General features: G+C 44.5%; 1 non-coding gene across 1 annotated transcript; it reads right to left on the bottom strand.

The window, feature by feature from the left end:
• Nucleotides 1–19,696: 19,696 nt before the first annotated feature.
• LOC115832950 lies at nt 19,697–19,799 on the bottom strand. Its single transcript, XR_004028364.1, has one exon. It is a non-coding gene; the product is annotated as a U6 spliceosomal RNA (small nuclear RNA).
• Nucleotides 19,800–22,037: the final 2,238 nt, after the last annotated feature.

Genomic DNA, 22,037 nt, shown 5'->3' with positions numbered 1-22,037 from the left:
AGGAAGCTTACAGCCTAGCTTGGAAACACTAATTAATAAAGTGAGTAATTAAAATATTAAAATCTGCAGGGCACAGTGGCATACACCTGTAATCCCAGCACTTTGGGAAGTCAAAGTGGGTAGATCACTTGAGCCCAGGAGCTCGAGACCAGCCTGGGCAACATGGCGAAACCCCATCTCTACAAAAAATACAAAAATTAGCTGGACGTGGTGGCGTGTACCTGGAGTCCTAGCTATTCGGGAGGCTAAGGTTGGAGGATCACTTGAGCCTAGGAGGCCAATGCTGCAGTGAGCTGTGATCTTGCCACTGCACTCCAGCCTGGGCAATACAGTGAGATCCTGTCTCCAACTAAAAAAAAAAAAAAAAAGACAAAGTTGCTAAGTGTAGAGATGCTTTTCTGCCTAGACAATTCTCAGAAGGGAAAATAGGGCCGGGCGCAGTGGCTCACAACTTTAATTCCAGCTACTCAGGACGCTAAGGCACAAGAACCACTTGAACCCAGGAGGCGAAGGTTGCAGTGAGCCGAGATTGCACCCCTGCACTCCAGACTGGGCAACAGAGTGAAACTGTCTCAAAAAAACAAAACAAAACAAAAGAAAGGAAAATAACCCTAGCGCTGAGGTTGGAAATACAAATCAGACTTTGCCAGGCCAACAAGACTAAAGAAAAATTTCAATCACAATAGTAGGTTTAAAGACACTGAATCATTACAGAACTTAGTATGTTGGGGATTTGAAAGTAGATTCATATAGCTGATGCATGGATGCTTTTACAGAATGTCAGGAATTGAGGCAGGACCATTAAATAGCTATTGATTAATAAAAGCCTTTTCAAGCCATGCTAAGAAGTTTAGATTTTAGCATATTAACAATGTGGACATTGAAGAATTTTGCACATTGTACAGAAGTCTATGAAAGCGGTGATCAGGACAGCATCACTGAGGACTGAAGAGAGATCCTGGATTGAAAGAATACAAGATTAAAACAGGACTTTTAGTTGTGAATTGAGAGAGAAACAGAGTAATGGGAGTCTCCTTTATGAAGAAAAGAAATATCTAAGAAGTATTTCAAGAAGGAGTGGGTAGTAAGTTTAACAATGGCTCTTTTGTATTGGAGATGTCTGTAAAACATCCAGGTGGAGGCCGGGCACGGTGGCTCATGCCTGTAATCCCAGCACTTTGGGAGGCCGAGGTGGATGGATCATCTGAGCCCGAGAGTCCAAAACCGGCATGGCTAACGTGGTGAAACCCCATCTCTACTAAAAATACAAAAATTAGCCAGGCGTGGTAACACGCGCCTGTAATCCGAGCTACTCAGGAGGCTGAGACAGGGGAATTGCTTGAACCCGGGAGGCGGAGGTTGCAGTGAGCCAAGATCACGCCATTGCCCTCCAGCCTGGGTAACAGAGTGAGACTCTGTCTGAAAAAAAAAAAGGCCGGGTGCGGTGGCTCATGCCTTCATGCCTGTAATCCCAGCACTTTGGGAGGCCGAGGCGGGCGGATCACGAGGTCAGGAGACCGAGACCATCCTGGCTAACACAGTGAAACCCCGTCTCTACTAAAAATACAGAAAATTAGCCGGGCATGGTGGTGGGCGCCTGTAGTCCCAGCTACTCGGGAGAATGAGGCAGGACAATGGCATGAACCTGGGAGGCGGAGGTTGCAGTGAGCCGAGATCAGACCACTGCACTCCAGCCTGGGCAACAGAGTAAGACTCTGTCTCAAAAAAAAAAGAACAACAAAAAAAAAGCACTGATTGAAATTGCTACCACTGGCTGGGCACGGTGGCTCACTCCTGCAATCCCAGCACTTTGGGAGGCCGAGGCGGGCAGATCACGAGGTCGAGAGATCGAGACCACCCTGGCCAAAATCGTGAAACCCTGTCTCCACTAAAAATACAAAAAAAAATTAGCCGGGCATGGTGGCAGGCGCCTGTAATCCCAGCTACTTGGGAGGCTGAGGCAGGAGAATCGCTTCAACCCGGGAGGCGGAGGTTGCAGTGAGCCAAAATCGTGCCATTGCACTCCAGCCTGGGCAAAAAGAGTGAAACTCTGTCTCAAAAAAAAAAAAAAAAAAAAAAATTGCTACCATTAAAGAAGGTATGATTAGTAATGGCAAATGCAGTGTTAACTGTTAGCAACAGAGAGTCTGCTGTGAGAAGTGCTGAAAAGAGGACATTGTGACTATAACTTTCTCGAACGTCATTGATGGGAACATACATTATGCCAGTGTTTTAGAAAATCAGTCTGGGAGTAAAATACATATACCTTTAAACTGGAACGCTGGCCGGGCACGGTGGCTCACACCTGTAATCCCAGCACTTTGGGAGGCTGAAGCAGGCAGATCACCTGAGGTCTGGAGTTTGAGACTAGCCTGGGCAACATGGTGAAACCCCTGTCCCTACTAAAAATACAAAAATTAGCCGGGTGTAGTGGCGGGCACCTGTAATTCCAGCTACTTGCGAGGCTGAGGCAGGAGAATCGCTTGAACCCCGGAAGTGGAGGTTGCAGTGAGCTGAGATCACGCCACTGCTTTCCAGCCTGGCAACAGAGTGAGACTCCATCTCAAAAAAAAAAAAAAAAAAGCCTACAAAAATGACAGTTTCCCTGGTTCAACCTAATCAAAAGAACCTGAAGCCTGCTTTTAAAAAAACTCACAGATAAAGTGCACAAAATAGTCATTGGTGACTTTAAGCCAAAGCAGTTTCAGCAGAGGTATGAGATCCAAAGCAAAAGTGCAGTGAATTGAGAAATAAAGGGGAAACAGGGAGGGAGGGCAGTGGTTTTTCCAAAATCTTATTGTTAAAGGAAAGAGAACACTTGGGTGGCTGGAAAGGAATGTGAGGCTGGAGGAATTTGGGAGTTGACTTAGTCAGGGTTGATTGCTTACTGTGTTTTTAAGTTTGAGAGGAATATGATCATATTTGTAACCTGAAGTAAGTGATCAAATAAAGAAGGAGAGTGGGGAAAGTGATTCCGAGACTTCAGGAGGATCTGGAGCCTGGCAGAATGGATTAGCCTTGGATGGGACGAGGAGCAGGAGGATCTCCACTTCTGGAGGAGAGAAGAGTGAGTGTGGCTGCTTGACCTTCAGCTCTCCTTTCTCCACTCCCACTTTCACAGACTCCTTCCAGAGGCCGTGGAGGGACCATGGCAATGATTAGGATGGTCATATGTTTTTATACTATTTGCAAAACCAAGATTGTTTTAGTACTCATTTTCTTTAAAATATCTCCTTCTCCAGTTGTATATGCGCAGCACTACAAAACCTGAATCTGCCCGTAGTAGCTATAAATAGGTTTCATGGGGAAGGGATAGTGGAGACAAGATTTGATTGCCTTCGTTTACATAAAAACAGAAAGCAAAGCCTACATTGAGAGTGAAGTAAGAAAGAATATGGTGGTGGGGGAGGAGGTCAGGAAAGTGACAAAGATTTGGAAAAGCTGGGAATGGAAGAGGGAGTTGACAAAGGACACATTATAGGATCCTCTAACAGCACAGAGGGTGCTGCTATAACTGCCTACCAGAAATGTGGTGTATACCATGAAGAGTGGCCTTCTTGCCTCTATTTTTCTTTTTTTCTTTTTTGAGACAGAGTCTCTCTGTGTCACCCAGGCTGGAATGCAGTGGTGTGACCTCGGCTCACTCCAACCTCCACCTCCAGGGTTCAAGCAATTCTTATGTCTCAGCCTCCCGAGTAGCTGGGATTACAAGCGCGTGCCACCATGCTTGGCTAATATCTTTCTTTCTTTCTTCCTTTCTGTCTTTCTTTTCTATTTTTTTTTTTTTTTAATAGTAGAGATGGGGTTTCACCATGCTGGCCAGGCTGGTCACGAACTCCTGGCCTCATGATCTGCCCGCCTCGGCCTCCCAAAGTGCTGGGATTACAGGCATGAGCCACCGTGCCCTGCCTCCTTTCTTTCTTTTCGTTTCTTCCTTCTTTCCTTCCTTCCTTCCTTCCTTTCTTTTTCTTTGACAGAGTCTCACTCTGTCACCCAGACTAGAGTGCAATGGTGCCATGTCAGCTCACTGCAAGCTCCGCTTCCCCGGTTCACGCCTACTGCCTCGGCCTCCCGAGTAGCTGGGACTACAGGCGCCTGCCACCACGCCTGGCTAATTTTTTGTATTTTTAGTAGAGACGGGGTTTCACCGTGTTAGCCAGGATGGTCTCAATCTCCTGACCTCATGATCCGCCTGCCTCGGCCTCCCAAAGTGCTGAGACTATAGGCGTGAGCCACCATGCCCGGCCTTTTTTTTTTTTTTGTAGGGACAGGGTTGTGCCATGTTGGCTAGGCTGGTCTCAAACTCCCAGCCTCAAGTGATCCACTTGTCCCGGACTCCCAGAGTGCTGGGATTACAGGCATGAGCCACTGCATGTGGCTAAGCCACTGCGTGAATACCTAAGAAGAATTCACTATAATTAGAAAATAAGTATACTTTGGGGCCAGGCACAGTGGCTCACGCCGGTAATCCCAGCACTTTGGGAGGCTGAGGCGGGCAGATCACCTGAGGTCAGGAGTTCGAGACCAGCCTGACCAACATGGAGAAACCCTGTCTCTACTAAAAATACAAAATTAGCCAGGAGTGGTAGCACATGCCTGTAGTCCCAACTTCTCAGGAGGCTGAGACAGGAGAATCGCTTGAACCCAGGAGGCAGAGGTTGCGGTGAGCCGAAATCACTCCATTGCACTCCAGCCTGGGCAACAAGAGCAAAACTTCATCTCAAAAAAAAAAAAAAAAAGAAAGAAAAGAAGTATACTTTGTTTTCAATAATATTTTTTCTTTTTTCAACATCAGCTCTATAAACCTCCTGTAAAGTTTATTAAAACATGAAAAATAAATTAAACGCTATACATTAAATTGCTTACGTTTGTCCCAAACAAGAAGAAAGGATATCTGCAGTAGAGGGTAACTTGGAAAAGGGAAGCGGAGCCAGAGAAAACAGAGGAGGGAGTCCATTCGGGGGAGAGGATGATGGCAGTGTTAGAATATTGGTTACATCCAGACTGGCGTGGTGGCTCATGCCTGTAATCCCAGCACTGGGAGTCTGAAGTGGGTGGATCACAAGGTCAAGAGGTCAAGACCTGCCTGGCCAAGATGATGAAACCCCGTCTCTACTAAAAACTAAAATTAGCCGGGAGCGGTAGTAGGTGCCTGTAATCCCAGCTACTCGGGAGGCTGAGGCAGTAGAATCGCTTGAACCTGGGAGGCGGAGGTTGCAGTGAGCCGAGATTGTACCACTGCAGTCCAGCCTGGGCGACAGACTGAGACTCCATCTCAAAAAAAAAAACAAAAAAAAAGGAATATTGGTTACATCCAGAAGGATTAATCTATTAAGTAAATATATTAAAGATAATGGAATCAGAGTTTCTAACTATCAGAGAAGGAAGTTACAAATACAACAAAGATACATTGGTGCCAATGGCAATGAAAACGGTGGAGTAAGAAACTCTAGGGGTAGGGAACTCTCTTCCTTTGCAGAAACACTGAAAAAACTGGCAAAAGTCATGAGAAACAACTTTATTAGAACTCTAGAAGATAGTCAAAGGTTTACAGCAACCAAGCTAATGCTTAATAAGGATAATGGGCACTGAATCATGGTAGGAGAGGTTTGTCATGTTTTACCTTACGCTTGTCCAATCCCCCTGCCCAGTGCAGCAGTAGTCTAGAAGACAGCAGCCCATGCTCCCAGCGCAGGTTCTCAGTTTGGGAGGTGTGTTAGGCCATTCTTGCGTTGCTGTGAAGAAATACCTGAGACTGGGTAATTTACAAGAAAAGAGGTTTAATTGGCTCATAGTTCTGCAGGCTGTACAGAAAGCATGGCACCAGGATCTGCTTCTGGGGAGGCCTCAGGAAATGTTTACTCATCACCAAAGGCGAAGCAGGAGCAGGCACATCACATGGTGAGAACAGGAGCAAGAGAGAGAGTGAGGGCAGGTGCCACACACTTTCAAACAACCAGATCACATGCGAACTCAGAGCAAGAGCTCGCTTATCACCAAGGGGATGGTCCAAGCCATTCATGAGGAATCTGCCCCCAAGATCCAAACACCTCCCACCCAGCCCCAACTCCAACATTGGGGATTACATTTCAGCATGAGATTTGGGTGGGGACAAATATCCAAGCTATATCAGAAGGGAATGGAGGGAATCTTGTTCCTGAGAAATTGTGTTCGTAGGTTTTAATCTGTTTGGGGGATCCCCAAGGGGACTAATGCAGGGTACTTGCCTTTGTTGCACTTAACTCAAAACTCTCTCAGGATAGAAAAGTTGCTGTGTGGAAGAGGTTTCTCAAACACATTGGACAGCCAATGAATAAACCCCAGATCCTAGAGCAAAAGATAACAGCTGTGGCAAAAAAAAGGACTCGTAGAAAGCCTGAGAAGAAAAAGCTGGGGATTGATATACTTGGGGAATAGGGGCTCTGAAAAGCCCCTGGGTATGTAGGGGAATCAAAAAGTCCCAGGCCAGGATACATCCTCAGAAAACATCTGAGAACACCATAAGCTTCACTTCTGGTTGATCTTTAGGCTTAGCATGAGTAAGAAGTGAAGGCTAAGGCAGAGTTATAAATGGTGTGGCTAGTCAGCCGGGTGCAGTGGCTCACACCTGTAATCCCAGCACTTTGAGAGGCCGAGGCAGGCAGATCATGATGTCAGGAGATCCAGACCATCCTGTCCAATATGGTGAAACCCTGTCTCTACTAAAAAATATGAAAATTAGCCAGATGTGGTGGCACGCACCTGTAGTCCCAGCTACTCGGGAGGCTGAGGCAGGAGAATCGCTTGAACCCAGGAGGTGGAAGTTGTAGTGAGCCGAGATCGTGCCACTGCACTCCAGCCTGGGCAACAGAGTGAGACTCTGTCTCAAAAATAAATAAATAAATGGTGTGGCTGAGGATTGAAGTATTGGCACCAACACAGAGCCAATTTGCAAAGACCTGATGGTACTTTTTTCTTTTTTGGCTCTCGGAGTTTAAGAAAATCTTTGATAAAACATTAGCTGACTACTATGCTAAAAAAACAGAGACCACACAATTCAAAGAACCATATAAAATAGTTTAGAAAAGTCACTAAACAAACAACCACAACCTACTGTGAGCAACAAAAAATCCTGGAATGGGGAGAATTTTATTTCCAGAGTTACCACATTGTTATATTCAAAATGACCACTTTTCAACAATTATGAGGCATGCAAAAAACAATGAAGTGTGCCCTGTTCATAGGAAAAAAATTAACAAAAACAGTCCTTGAGGCCAGGCGCCTGTAATCCCAGCTCTCAGGGAGGCAAGAGGCGGGAGGATAGCTTGAGACCAGGAGTTTGAGACCTGCCTGGGCAACACAGCGAGACCCCGTTCTCCAGAAAAAGGAAAAAAAAAAACAACAAAAAAACAGTCCTTGAGAAAGCATAGGCATTGGACTTACTAGACAAAGACTTCAAATCAACTCTGTTAAATACGCTCAAAGAACTAAATGTAGCTGGCCAGGTGCAGTGGCTCACGCCTGTAATCCCAGCACATTGGGAGGCCGAGGCAGGTGGATCACTTAAGGTCAGGAGTTCAAGACCAGCCTCACCAATATGGTGAAATCCCATCTCTACTGAAAATACAAAAATTAGCCAGGTATGGTGGCATGTGCCTGTAGTCCCAGCTACTCGGGAGGCTGAGACAGAAGAATTGCTTGAACCTGGGAGGCAAAGGTTGTAGTGAGCCGAGATCATGCCACGGCACTCCAGCCTGGGCAACAGAGTGAGACTCCGTCTCAAAAAAAAAAAAAACCAAAGGAAGCCATCATGGACAAAGAACCAAAGGAGAACAGTGTCTCAACAAGTAGAAAATATCAATAAAGGCAGAAAAAATATTTAAAGGAACCAAATAGAAATTCTGGAGCTAAAAAGTATAATAACTGAAAGAAAAAATTTGCTAGACACATTCAACAGCAGATTTAAGCAGGCAGAAAAATCAGAAAACTGAAGATAGGTCAATTGAAATCATCCAGTCTGAGAAGCAGAAAGAAAAAAGAATGAAGAAAAATGAACAGACACTAAGAGAATTGTAGGATACCATCAAGTATATCAATGTATGCATAATAGAAATCCCAGGGGGAGAGGAGGGATAGAAAGGAGGAGAAAGAATAGTTGAAAAAAATTATAGTTAAATGCTTCCTAAATTTTTTTTTTTGAGACAGAGTCTCACTCTGTCACTCAAGCTAGAGTGTAGTGGCATGAACTTAGCTCACTGCAACCTCCACCTCCCAGGTTCAAGCTATTCTTATTCCTCAGCCTCCTGAGTAGCTGGGATTACAAGTGCATGCTACCACTCCTGGCTAATTTTTGTATTTTTAGTAGAGACAGGGTTTCACCATATTGGCCAGGCTGGTCTCAAACTCCCCACCTCAAGTGATCCGCCTGCCTCGGTCTCCCAAATTGCTGGGGTTACAGGTGTGAGTCACTGTGCCTGGTCAACTTCCTACATTTAATAAAATACATGAACATCTAAGAAGCTCAACAGATACACAGGAATTACAAATAAAGAAACAGAGAAAACTAGAATGGACCCTGTGATGCCATATTGATAGGATATATTCGTATAAATTCATGATTTTCAATATATGTGGATAGGTATAGAAATAAACATAGTTGTAAGTGTGTATATGAATATGTGCATGTATTTGTATACACATGAACGCACAGATCCTAGCTCTGTCTACCAAGAAAATGTGTTAGTTAATGCCTGCTAGTAAGCAGGCACCAAGACAGAATTCAATGTGCAAGAGATTTATTCGGGGAGTGTGATAGCCTCCAGCATGGTCCCTAATGATTCTCACCTCTTCGTAGTCACATCCCTGTGAAACCCCCTCCCACACGGAGTAGGACTGACCTATTACTGCAGCGACAGCATGTGACTTTAAGGCTAGACAATAAAAGACATAGTAGTATCTGTGTTGTTCTCTTGAAACAGTCACTGTAGGGGGAGAATCAGCTGCCATGGCATGAGATACTCAAGATGTCCTGTGGAGTCGTCCATGTAGTAAGGAACTGAGACCTCCTTCCAACAGCCAAGTGAGTCATCTTGGAAGTAGATCCTTGAGGCCGAAGCCAAGCCACTATATGACTATGCTTTGGCTGACATCTTCACAGCAACATCATGAGAGATTTCAAGCCAGTGAAGCTGCTCCAGAATTTCTGACCTATAGAAACTGGGAGATAATAAACACAGTTGACCCTTGAACAACGTGGAGGTTAGAAGTGCTGACCTCCACGCAGCTGAAAATCCATGTATAGCTTTTTTTTTGAGACAGAGTCTTACTGTGTCACCCAGGTTGGAGTGCAGTGGTGCGATCTTGGCTCACTGAGTTCAAGCAATTCTCCTGCCTCAGCCTCCTGAGTAGCTGAGATTACAGGTATGTGCCACCACACTCAGCTAATTTTGTTGTTGTTGTTGTTGTTTTTGAGACAGAGTCTCACTGTGTCGCCAGGCTGAAGTGCAATAGCATGATCTCGGCTCACTGCCACCTCTGCCTCCCGGGTTCAAATGATTCTCCTGCCTCAGCCTCCGGAATAGCTGGGACTACAGGCATGCACCACCACGCCCAGATAATTTTTGTATTTTTAGTAGAGATGGGGTATCACCATGTTGGTCAGGATGGTCTCTATCTCTTGAGCTCATGATCCCCCCACCTCGGCCTCCCAAAATGCTGGGATTATAGGCGTGAGCCACTGCGCCCAGCCCTAATTTTTGTATTTTTTTAAGTAGAAACAGGGTTTTGCCATGTTGGCCAGGCTAATCTTGAACTCCTGACCTCAGGTGATTCACCCTTCTCAGCCTCCCAAAGTACTAGGATTATAGGCCTGAGCCACCGCATCGGCCCATGTATAACTTTTGACTCCTCCAAAACTTAATTACTAATAGCCCATTGTCAACCAGAAGGCTTACTGGCAACATAGTTGATTTACACATATTGTTTGTTATATTTATTATATATACTGTATTCTTACACTAAAGTAAGCTAGAAAAAAGAAAATGTAATTTTATTTTTCATAAAAATCTTAAGGATGAGAAAATACTTTTACAGTACTGTACAGTACAGTACTGTACTGTGCTTATCGATACTGCAAAATTACATAAAGATGGATACTTTGAAGTAATGGGTAATGGTAGCTGCAGACCTCAATCTACAGTACATACCAAGCAATTCAACTTTTTTCCTGTAAAGTCGTGACTTTTCTCTGCTTCTTGGGAGCACTTCCAGCATCACTAGTGGCACTTTGCATGGGTCCAAGGATGTTATTCAAGGGTTTATGGTATTGCACTAAATGCGATAAAAAACGTGCAAGATCCGTGAGAAATCACTTTTCACTGTGAAATGCAATTACTAGAAAGATCAACTGCTCAACACAGAGATGAGTAGCGTCCCACGGGGTTTTAAGCAGATACTCACAATACTTGAGCTAATCACAATAGCAATAGGCGGTGGCTGTGAAATTATAACAGTAGTACAGTATATATACAACAGTTAATTTTATGCAGTTATGATTTCATATTGCATCTTTACATTTGTTTACATTTATCTAGACAACAAATGAAGCCATGTATGGTCTGTATTTGTGTGTGTAAGTTTTGATAAATTTCAATTTTTTGGAATAGATTTGTGTATATTTTATGGTAGTAAATGACAAAAATAGACTAGTATCTACATATATTTTGTGCATTCATGACATACCTAACTTTTTCTTCATTTTTTTGCTATTTCTAGGGTATATTGTTTATCTTCAAGTTTTTTCGAATTGTTGCCAATCTCCAAAAAAATTCCAATATATTTACTGAAAAAAGTTCATGTATAAGTGGACCCACTCAGTTCAAACCTGTGTTGTTCAAGGGTAAATTGTACTTATTTTAAGCCACTACATTTTGGGGGTAATTGTTACACAGTAACAGGTAAGTAATACAATAGAAAGCAAGAGAAGGAAGAGAGATTCCTCACACTGAGATGCCGGTCTGACATTTCTAGAAGGAGAGAAGAATGAAAGATTGGAGTAGGACAAGTCTTTAACTACTGTATTGGTCCAAGAATGAATTTACCAAGCAGATGAGGAGTTCCCAAGCCAAAGTTGTCCCCTAGAGGATTCCTGTATTTTGCCACAACAGGCCTACCTTAGTACCCCTGCTGGGCTCAGGCACTGACCGGGAATAACCCTTTAAAAGTTGGCCTCAGTGTGAATATGGTGATAGATTTAGGAGGCAGTAGTTGGGGCTATCTGTCAATTATGTTCCCCACAGCAGGAGAACTGAGTGACACATTTCATAGCTATCACAGCAGGCCTGGAAGAGATGACAGCCCAATAGCAATGAGCAGAGCTAGTGTGAAGATCTTAGCCTCTTTTTTTTTTTTTTTTCAGACAGAGTTTTGCTCTTGTTGCCCAGGCTGGAGTGCAATGGTGAGATCTCAGCTCATTGCAACCTCCGCCTCCTGAGTTCAAGTGATTCTCCTGCCTCAGCCTCCCGAGTAGCTGGGATTACAGGCCCCCACCACCATGCCCAGCTAATTTTTTGTATTTTTAGTAGAGATGGGGTTTCACTATGTTGGCCAGGCTGGTCTCAAACTCCTGACCTCAGGCGATCCACCCACCGCAGCCTCCCAAAGTGCTGGGATTACAGGCGTGAGCCATCATGCCAGGTTCAAGATCTTAGCTTCTAAATAATATTTTCCTTGAAAAGGAACCAGGGCTCCTTAGAGAAATGGCTGATCCCATATCTGAGGCAGGAAAAGTATGAGTCTGGAACAGGTGGTCGTGACAGAGCAAGGAAGGGCTCAAGAAATGACAGAAACATGTGAAAAGGACATAGAAGCCAGCTTGAAGGGACTTCCACTGGTCAAATCAGGAACAATTTGAGCATCAAAATTAAAAATGGCAGTAAGAGATTATAACCCATTGAATAAAATAGGGAATTATGGGTTCAAACAGACATAAAGACATATACATACATACATACATACACACACACATACATCAAAAGTTTGATGAGGAATGGGATATTTATGTGGTTCATGGTGGACAGATACTGACCAGATCAAAGAACGAAAGTCAAAATCATTAGTAATAGGACAAATTGAAATTATGTGCTACCTGATAGGATATAAGAAGAAGAAAGCAGTTATCACTTCTATGGTATTCCTCTAAAAGGTGTATAACCTGAATGTAATCATATGAAAACACCAGTAAACCCCAAATTAAGGGACAAGTTACAAAATAACCGACCTGTTTTCTTCAAATGTATCAAGGTCATGAACGTCAAGGAAAGACGGGGGAATTTCTCCAGGCTGAAGCAGACTAGACAGACATAACGACTCAGTGCAATGTGTGATTCTGAACTGGATCCTGTTGCTACAGAACATTTTATTGAGACAATTGCCAAACTTGAGTGAGATCTGAGGATTAGACGGTGATCATGTATCAATGTTAATTTTCTAATTTTGATGGTTGCACTGTGATTACATAGGAGAAGGTATTTATTTGTAGGAAATAATACTAAAAATATTTGGGGTGGTGGAGCACCAAGTCCTCACTCTCAAATGGTTGAGGACAAAAAGTTCTTTGCATTGCACTTAACTTTTTTTCAACTTTGCAAATGTTTCAGAATAAAAAAATAAAAGTATGCATGCTATTTGAAAGATAAACCTGTTATAAATATAAGGTTTTATCATTTAAATCCGGAGAGCTCTTTAACATCTTTTAACTTGATGAGTAACTACCCTCTTTCTTTTCTCCCCGTCCAAGCTTACTTTAATTCATTCACAAGACTGAATGGAATCTCAACATTTAAATACCTAATCTCTTTCTTTAATCTTTGGCACCAAGGAACTGGATTTCCCCACTTGTATGAGTCACCTGATAACAAATTTCCCAGCTTAAATAGTTTTAAAGTTGTGCTATTAGTAAGGCAACACTGTTCATTGTGTCTCAGATTCAAGGTTTTATAGTAACAATGTGTTTTAGCATGCATATTCTTTTTCAACATATACGTTTTTCTTTGATGCTGTAAAAAGTCTTTCTGATGTTGAAAAGTTTTAATGCAGTTATGCCATGATGAAACCACCCCTCTCCTCACTCCCAGAAAATCACACAGCTTGATATGTTTTTAGCCTTCATCTGAATTGTAAAACACTGAATTCTTACAATTTTCAAAAAAGAGAAAAGAAAAAAACATGCCATTGCTATTTGGGGAGCATTTGTCCAGATAAATAAAACACGGTCCTGATCCCACCGTGCCTGTCCTCGCATTTCTGAGAGTGAAGATACAGAACACTGAAGTCGAGAGAAAACATGTTTTTTTTCCTTCCTTGTCAGAATCTGTTCCATTGGGAGCTGAGGTATATGAACCCGATTTTTGCCTTGGAGATAAAGAGAAAAAAATCAATTCTACCAAGATTTACTTTATGTGAAAGCACCTAAGCAGATTCCCTAGACATGTGTTTCTGAAGGGTTCATTCACCCTCCAGCCATCTGACATTTGGCCAAGTCCAAAGACACTTTAGGTTGTCAGAACTGGGGGGTGGGAAATGCTACTGGCGTCTTGTGGGTAGAGGGCAGGGATGTTGCTAAGCATCCTACAACATACTAGACGGTCCCCACAAGCGAGCTGGCCAAGTGCAACGGCTCATGCCTATAATCCTAGTGCTTTGGGAGGTGGACATGGGAGGATCTCTTGAGCCCAGGGGTTTGAGACCAGGCCAACAAACAGTGAGACCTCGTCTCTACAAAAAAATAAAAAATTAGCTGGGTGTGGTGGTGCATGCAGGTTGTCCCAGCTATTCAGGAAGCTGAGGCAGGAGGATCACTTGAGCCCAGGAGGTCAAGGCTGCAGTGAGCTATAATCGCACCACTGCACTCCAGCCTGGGTGACAGAGCAAGACTCTGTCTCTGAAAAAAACACAAAAGGCCTAGCTCAGTGGCTCACCTCTGTAATCCCAGCACTTTGGGAGGCTGAGCCAGCAGGATCACCTGAGCTCGGGCAACATAGCAAGACCTCGTCTCTACAAAAAAAAAAAAAAAAAAAAAAAAAGGCCAGGCGCAGTGGCTCACACCTGTAATCCCAGCACTTTGGGAGCCTGAGGCAGGTGGATTCCTTGTCTCAAAAAAAAAAAAAAAAAAAAAGCTGTCAGTGCAAAGGCTGAGAAACCCTGTTCAAGATTTTTTGTTTGTTTGTTTGTTTGTTTTGTTTTGTTTTGAGACGGAGTCTCACTCTGTCCCCCAGGCTGGAGTGCAGTGGCACAATCTCGGCTCACTGCAAGCTCTTCCTCCCGGGTTCGCGCCATTCTCCTGCCTCAGCCTCTCCGAGTAGCTGGGACTACAGGCGCCCGCCACCACGCCCGGCTAATTTTTTTTGTATTTTTAGTAGAGACGGGGTTTCACCATGGTTTCGATCTCCTGACCTCGTGATCCACCCGCCTCAGCCTCCAAAAGTGCTGGGATTACAAGCGTGAGCCACCGCGCCCGGCCGTCCTGTTCAAGATTAATGCAGAGTACAGAGAAGAAAGAAGACTTCAGGAGGAGGGGGAAAACACCAAGAAATACAAACACAAAATTAAGAGAAAAAAAAACCTAATAAACAGTGAATTTCACACCGATTTATAAAGATACAGGATTTTAGGGATTAACATTCCTATTTGGTGGCCTTTCAGGATATTGCTAAGAGGACTTTAAGGCCATTTTGAGTTTTTCTACTACTACACTTTTATCAATTCATTCGCCAAGCATTTCTTGAGCACCTACTGTGTGCCAGAGGCTGAGGACACAAAGATGTGAGCTTTTCTCTTTCCTGGGGGAGCTGGGAGATTTTAGTGGTGGAAATACCTATAAATGAAGAATTGGAATTCCAAGCGCAAGAGGTAAAGGGCAAGAAAAAGAGTCCTTCTCTATACCAAGCACTCCTGCTTATCTCCAGTCATCCTCATTCTGCTGTCACCAATGAGTGTTATTCCCTTTTCACAAAAGAAGAAACTGTGAGATTAATAACAAGAGCAGACAAGCAAGTGTCAGGCCCTGTTCTCAATGTTTCAATTAATTTATTTATTTTTAAATTGTTGTTGTTGTTTTGAGACCAAAGTCTCCCTCTGTCGCCCAGGCTGGAGGGCAGTGCTGTGATTTCGGTTCACTGCAGCCCTCGCCTTCCGAGTTCAAGCAATTCTCATGCCTCAGCCTCCCGAGTAGCTAGGATTATAGGCGTGCACCAACATGCCCAGCTAATTTTTGTATTTTTAGTAGAGACAAGGTTTCACCATGTTGGCCAGGCTGGTCTCAAACACCCAACCTCAGGTGATCCACCCGCCTCAGCCTCCCAAAGTGCTGGGATTACAGGCATGAGTCACCACACCCAGCCCTCAGTGTTTTTTCATGTAACTCATTTTTTTTTAAATTAACTCATTTTACTTTCACAACTATCCTTTGAGGAGGGCATTAATATCATCACCCTCGTTTTACATCCGTGGGTGCTGAGGGACCAAGCGTTTAGGTAACTTGTCCAAGGTCCCACAGCCAGGCTGTCCGGCCCCAGAATCCACGCTCTTCACAATCCACACTGGTGCTTCTCTTATGCCTCATCCAAGGAAGAAAATGGTAGATCTGGGCTTAAAAGCCAGAGTGTGACTGGAAACCCAATGCTCTTCTGCTACATGATACTCTCCCCTGTTCTAGAAAAGAGCCTAACATGCTATAGGCTCACAGGTGTCTGACTGTGCCTGAAGAAGCCAAAGTCGATTTCAGTTGGAGGTAGCATCTGACTCGCAGTGGAGGTATATGCCAGAAGGAAGGTCAGACAAAGGGAGAAGGACAAGAACAGCTGGAATAGAACACAACAAATTTCACCATGGCTAGCAGTTTGTTGTGGTTGGAATGTAAGCTATACAAGAGCAAAGGACTAGAGAGAACCTAGAGCCCAGGTGCGGTGGCTCACACCTGTAATCCCAGCACTTTGGGAGGCCAAAATGGGAGGATCACTTAAGCCTAGGAGTTTGAGACCGGTCTGGGCAACATAAAGAGACCTCATCTTTACAAAAAAATAAAATTTTAAAGGCATGGTGGTGCACACCTGTAGTTCTAGCTACTCAGGAGGCTGAGGCAGGAGGATCACTTGAGCCTGGGAGGTTGAAGCTACAGTGAGCCATAATCATACCACTGTACTCCAGCCTGGATAACAGAGCAAGACCCTGTCCCAAAAAAAAGAAAAAAGAAAAAAAAAAGAACCTAGAGGAGTAAATAAGGGTGAGGTCAGGAAGTGTGAGCTTTGACTTCCAGGCAAAAGGTAATTATTAAAAGACCATAAGCAGGCCGGGCATGGTGGCTAACACCTGTAATCCCAGCACTTTGGGAGGCCGAGGCAGGTGGATCACCTGAGGTCAGGAGTTTGAGATCAGCCTGGCCAACATGGTGAGACCCCATCTCTACTAAAAATATAAAAGTTAGCCAGGTGTGGTGGCCTGTAATCCCAGCTACTCGGGAGGCTGAGGCAGGAGAATTGCTTGAATCCAGGAGGTGGAGGTTGCAGTGAGCCAAGATCGCACCACTGTACTCAGCCTGGACAACAGGGTGAGACTCAGTCTCGAAAAAACAAAAAAAAGAACATAAGCAGAGTATGATCTGACTGAACACCAACTTGATATCAACCCATACTTTGGAGTCTCGAACAAATATTTCCCATTCCTTTCTGTCCACATGCCCTGCTCTTGTTCTTTTTAATCCCACTTTACCTGGTTTAAATATTTATTTATTTATTTATTTATTTATTTGAGACTGAGTCTCACTCTGTTGCCCGGGCTGGAGTGTGTTGGGACAATCTCAGCTCCCTGCAACCTCCGCCTCCCAGGTTCAAGTGATACTTGTGCCTCAGCCTCCCGTGTAGCTGGGATTACAGGCGCACATCACATCTGGCTAATTTTCGTATTTTTAGTAGAGATGGGGTTTCACTATGTTGGCTAAGCTGGTCTCAAACTCCTGGCCTCAAGTGATCTGCCCACCTTGGCCTCCCAAAGTGCTAGGATTGCAGGTGTTAGCCACCGTGCCCGGACTAAATGTGTATAACGTGGGAGAAGAAGATGAAAAATCTGGACTGCCTTTCCCCTAGCAATTCTCAGCAGCTCTCAACACCACTCAAGCCTGCTGACGTGCAGGAGTTATTAATGATGACAGAGTGCTGTTGAAAGCAATAAGCAATGTGATGCAATTACAACCAAAATCACGCCTTCTAGATTGATGTGGTTGGGTACATTTTGAGTAACAGTGGTCCTATTAGTAATACTCATATAGTGCTTTATAGTGTACCAAGCTTTTTTACATGCACTCTGTTGTTTGATCATCAAAACAAACCAAGGAGGTAGGTGTTATCCCATTTCACAGATGTGGAAACTGAAGCTTCCAGAGCTTGCTTGGGTAAGTGGAAAGAATGAACACAGAACTCCAGACTTCCAGTCTCATCCTCTCTCCTTGCCTTCCTGCCTTGCCTTTTTTTTTTTTTTTTTGAGACTGAGTCTCGCTCTGTCACCCAGGCTGGAGTGCAGTGGCACAGTCTCGGCTCACTACAAGCACCGCCTCCCGGGTTCACACCATTCTCCTGCCTCAGCCTCTCCGAGTAGCTGGGACTGCAGGCGCCCGCCACCACGCCCAGCTAATTTTTTGTATTTTTAGTAGAGACGGGGTTTCACCGTGGTCTCGATCTCCTGACCTCGTGATCCACCCGCCTTGGCCTCCCAAAGTGCTGGGATTACAAGCGTGAGCCACCGCGCCTGGCTCCTTCCTCCCTCTTTAACAATATTTTGTATTGTTTTGTTTTTGTTTTTATATATTTTAATTTTCCCATATGAGTGGGACAGCAAAAGCCAGGAGACTTGATTTGTCCTCCCCTGTCTTGTGTAGGGTTAGCCCACTGTGGCCCCTACGCTTGCTAATGCAGCCCCGTGATGTTTTTCCAGATCCCTCCTGTCACCCTTAGTGGCTCTTGATCCTGATGGATCAAGAGTGTGCTTCTCGGCTAGGTGCAGTGGCTCGCACCTATAATGCCAGCACTTTGGGAGGCCGAGGTAGGGGGAACACTTGAGGTCAGGAGTTAGAGACCAGCCTGGCCAACATGGTGAAACTCCATCTCTAGTAATACAAAAATTAGCCAGGCGTGGTGGCGGGCAATTATAATCCCAGCTACTTAGGCTGAGGCAGGAGAACTGTGTGAACCTCTAGGCAGAGGATGCAGTGGGCCAAGATCTCGACACTGCACTCCAGCCTGGGCAACAGAGTGAGACTCCATCTAAAAAAAAAAAAAATCAACAACACACCACCACCACAACACCACCACCACCACCAACAACACCACCAACAACACCACCACCAACAACAACAGAAAGAGTGTGCTCTTTGGCATGGCACAGAAGACTTTCTGCATCCTGGCTTCTGTCCTCCTGTCACCAACCATCCTGGTTTGCCCAGAACTGAGGGACAGGGGACTTTCACTGCTAAAACTGGGACAGTTCTGGGCAAAGTGGAGCAGGCGGTTACTCTTGTACTGCCTCTCCAGCTGCCTAATCTGCCACTCTCAAACTCTGACTTCTAAGTATCCCAGCAATTGCTGTCCTGTTTCAACCCCCTGTCTTTGCTTATGCTGTTCTTTTTATTGAAAACACATACCTCTACCTTCTGTCAGCCACTTCCTACTTTTTTTTTAAAACTAAGTTCTGGGGCCAGGCGCGGTGGCTTACGCCTGTAATCCCAGCACTTTGGGAGGCTGAGGTGGGCAGATCACGAGGTCAGGTGATCAAGACAATCCTGGCTAACACGGTGAAACCCCATCTCTAGTAAAAATACAAAAAATCAGCTGGGCGTGGTGGCAGGCACCTGTAGTCCCAGCTACTCGGGAGGCTGAGGCAGGAGAATGGCATGAACCCAGGAGGCAGAGCTTGCAGTGAGCCGAGATGACGCCACTGCACCCCAGCCTGGGCAACAGAGCAAGACTCCGTCTCAAAATAAATAAATAAATAAATAAATAAATAAATAAATAAATAAATAAATAAATAAAACTATGTTCTTAAATGTAGGTACTGATTTCTTTCTTTCTCTTCTTTTCCTTTTTTTTTGAGACGCAGTCTTGCTCTGTCACCCAGGCTGGAGTGCAGTGGCATGATCTCGGCTCACTGCAACCTCCACCTCCCAGGTTCAAGTGATTCTCCTGCCTCAGCCTCCCAAGTAGCTGGGATTACAGGCACATGCCACCACACCCAGCTAATTTTTGTTTTTAGTAGAGATGGGGTTTCACCATGTTCAGGCTGGTCTCAAACTCCTGACCTCAGGTGATCCGCCTGCCTTGGCCTCCCAAAGTGCTGGGATTACAGTAGTGAGCCACCACACCCAGCCTGTTTCTTTCTTTTTTCAGTTAAAAAAATATATATATATGGAATGCTTGTGGGGCTCGGTGGCTCACGCCTATAATCCCAGCACTTTGGGAGGCCAAAGCAGGTGGATCAGCTGAGGTCAGGAGTTTGAGACTAGCCTGACCAACATGGTGAAACCCCGTCTGTACTAAAATTAGCCAGGCATGGTGGCGTGCACCTGTAATCCCAGCTACTTAGAAGGCTGAAGCAGAATTGTTTGAACCCAGGAGGTGGAGGTTGCAGTGAGCCGAGATCATGCCACTGCACTCAAGCCTGGGCAACAGAAAAAAAAAAAAAGGAATGCTTCACGAATTTGTGTGTCATCCTTGAGCAGGGGGCATTCTAATCTTGTATCATTCCAATTTTAGTATATGTGCTGCCAAAGCCATCACTAAAGCATTTATTTCTTTGACTGTATTGTAAACTGAATGTTTGTGCCTCCCAACAATTATATGTTAAAATACTAACACTGAAGGTGGGGGTGGTAGGAGGTGGCATCTTTATAACGTGATTAGGTCATAAGGAGGAGCCTTCACAAATGGTATCAGTAGATACCCCTGAGTAGCTGGTATCAGTAGATACCATTTGTGGATGTCTACTGTGGGTGCAGTGGCTGATGCCTATAACCCCAGCACTTTGGGAGGCCAAGGCAGGCAGATCATGAGGTCAAAAGATCGAAACCATCCTGGCCAACATGGTGAAACCTCGTCTCTACTAAAAATACGAAAATTAGCTGGGTGTAGTGGCGCACACCTGTAGTCCCAGCTACTCAAGAGCTGAGAATCGCTTGAACCCGGGAGGCACAGGTTACAGTGAGCCGAGATTGTGCCACTGCACTCCAGCCTGGTGACAGAACGAGACTACATCTACAAAATAAAAAAAATAAAAAATAAAAAAAATAAAAAACAAACAACAAAAAAACCAAAACAAATGGTATTAGTTTCCTTATAAGAAGAGACATGAGAGAGGTGATATTTTTTTCTCTCCCATATGAGGATACAATGAGAAAATAGCCATCTACAAACTAGAAACAGTGCCCTCACAAGACACCAGATCTGTCAGCCACCTGATGTTGGACTTCCCAGTCTCCAGAACTGTGAGAAATACGTATTTGTTGTTTAAAGTGTTTATTATTTAAGCCACTTGCTCTCTGGTATTCTGTTATAGCATTCTGAATGAAAACAGGCTGTCTCTTCCAGAATAGGTTATGCTTATTTGTAAAGCATCTTTTCATCCCAGTCTGTTGTAGAATTCCTGGCATGTAGTTGGCAAGTAATAAACCTATGCAAGCAGATCAAATGGTGCTAGGACTCTGTAAGAATTTTTCTCAGTTCCCTTCCACAGATCTCTTGCCAGAGAGAAAAGGTTCCCCTCAGGGCAGCAAGGTAGAAGACTCAAGAAGTGAGCAGAGTTGAGATCATAGAAGGCTTGGCCTTCCATGCTTAGGGGTGCAGACTTTCACGTTTTTGCAATGGAGAGTCATTAACAGGACCAAAAAAAAAAAAAAAACAATCAGTGGCCCTTTATCTATAAACTCAATAAGAGCCTGGGCAAGAAAAAAAGAAATGTAGGTAACCAGTCCAGCAAGAATAGCAACAAAGAGGCAACATTCAAGCCTCCTAGTATGTTTAGAGTTTTGTACACCCTCCTCAGGGCCAGAAAGGCCTCAGTGTCTGAGTCTACCTGAGCCCACAGGTGGAAGAACAAAATGGGAAACATTTCCTGACCCAAGAAAATAGTTTAAATTGCAAAGGCACACATCACAGGTAGGTACAATATAAACAATTCCCTGGCGCATTTATTCTCAAACTTTAGTGTACGTCAGAATCACCTGCAGGGCTTGTTAACACAGAGATTGCTGAGTCCCATCCTCAGAGATCTGATTCAGTAGGTTTGAGATGTGGCCGGGGAATCTGCATGTCTAACAAGTTCCTAGGTGGTGCTGCTGGTCTGGAGACAATGCTTCTAGGACCACCACCCCAGAACCCACTCCACCTCTCTCTCATCAACGGATAACTTGCCTGTCCTTGATTTAAGGCTTGCCTCTTTCCTTGCTAACAACATCCCTCAATCGCCTTTCAGGGACTTATTCTCCTTTGGACATTTTCAGATCTGTGCTATCGGTGGGGAGGACAAAATAACACCTTCCCTCATCAGAGCTACTCCTTAACCCTCACTCTACTTCTCTCTTTTTCTTATAACTTCAAAAATTGTTTGTGGCCGGGCGTGGTGGCTCACACCTGTAATCCCAGCACTCTAGGAGGCCGAGGCAGGTGGATCACCTGGGGTCAGGAGTTCGAAATCAGCCTGGCCAACATGGCAAAACCCCATCTCTACTAAAACTACAAAAATCAGGCGGGCGTGGTGGTGCGCACCTGTAATCCCAGCTGCTCTGGAGGCTGAGACAGGAGAATCGCTTGAACACAGGAGGCAGAAGTTGCAGTGAGCCGAGATCTCACCACTGCACTCCAGCCTGGGTGACAGAACAAGACTCCATCTCAAAAAAAATACAAAAATAAAAATTGTTTTTATTGACTACTTTCATTTTCTCACCATTCATTCTGTCTTTAACCTCTTGTAATCTTTCTTTTATCCTGTCTACCACTCTGTTATTCATAAAGAGTACTTAT

This window comes from Nomascus leucogenys, chromosome 23, assembly GCF_006542625.1.
Source record: "Nomascus leucogenys isolate Asia chromosome 23, Asia_NLE_v1, whole genome shotgun sequence".
In the NCBI taxonomy this organism is placed as follows: domain Eukaryota; kingdom Metazoa; phylum Chordata; class Mammalia; order Primates; family Hylobatidae; genus Nomascus; species Nomascus leucogenys.
Note: the sequence above shows the minus strand (reverse complement) of the source record. Positions and strands in the feature narration are given on the sequence as shown.